We start from the raw sequence: 966 nt of genomic DNA on the forward strand, positions 1-966 counted from the left end.
GGGCCCCCACTGGAGGAGCTAGAGAAAGTACCCAAGGAGCTAAAGGGATCTGCAACCCTATAGGTGGAACAACAATATGAACTAACCAGTACCCCCGGAGCTCGTGTCTCTAGCTGCATATGTATCAGAAGATGGCCTAGTCGGCCATCAGTGCAAAGAGAGGCCCATTGGTAGACTGCACTAGGGAATATTCAGCTCCCACTTAAAAATGACAGATAGTGCAAAGATCTGTGATACCCAGGGATCACTGGTCAAGTGCAGAGAGATATCACATCCCTTGCCCCAGATCTTCCTAAGACCTTCCTTAATAAAGGTGACTAAGGCTTCAGTCCCAACTCTTGGCTAAGGAACAGAACTGCTCACCCCCCAGCAATGGGCAAAGAGACGCCTAGTTGGTGGTGTTCTTATATCAGTCCTGGGCAAAGCAGATGGCAGTTATATGTTCATCTTAACTTGATGCCTGGCTCAGTGGTCAAAGCTGTTTTATGCCTGGGACTCATAAAAATCAAATCAAATCAAATTAAATCTAGGTAGTACAACATGGTAGAAGGGAGCCAGAGACCTGCAGACTGCCATGACCCCCACAGACCTGCTCTCAAACGCACAGCACGAGTGGGCCATAGACATCTGCTTGCCATCAGGCTGTGTAGCATGAGTGGAGGATGACCCCCAAGGGCCTACCAGCTGCACAGCCACCCTGCAGTGGGAGCCACCACAATGTGTAAGTATGTGGTGGTCAGATGGGGGAAAGAGAGTTGAGCATTGTGAAGAGAGATGAAACTGGAGACTCAAGGGTGGAGAGGAATAGCCTGTTCTGAGTGGCCAGCTCTGCTGCCTGGGGCCATGGTGAGGTCCCAGCCTGAGCTACCACTGAGGGCCCTGTCTGAGTCTGTGGCTACTCAGAGGCTGGACTTCGTGTGGATGACCATGGCTCATAGTACTACTAGAGAACACAGAGATGTCCCT

The 966-nt window shown here is 50.8% G+C and overlaps 1 non-coding gene across 1 annotated transcript; it reads left to right on the plus strand.

Annotated features, from left to right (window-relative positions):
• The first annotated feature begins 362 nt into the window (after positions 1-362).
• On the plus strand, positions 363-502 carry LOC115030176. The gene has a single exon (XR_003835797.1). It is a non-coding gene; the product is annotated as a small nucleolar RNA SNORA48 (small nucleolar RNA).
• Positions 503-966: the final 464 nt, after the last annotated feature.

Source organism: Mus caroli, chromosome X (genome assembly GCF_900094665.2).
Source record: "Mus caroli chromosome X, CAROLI_EIJ_v1.1, whole genome shotgun sequence".
NCBI lineage: Eukaryota > Metazoa > Chordata > Mammalia > Rodentia > Muridae > Mus > Mus caroli.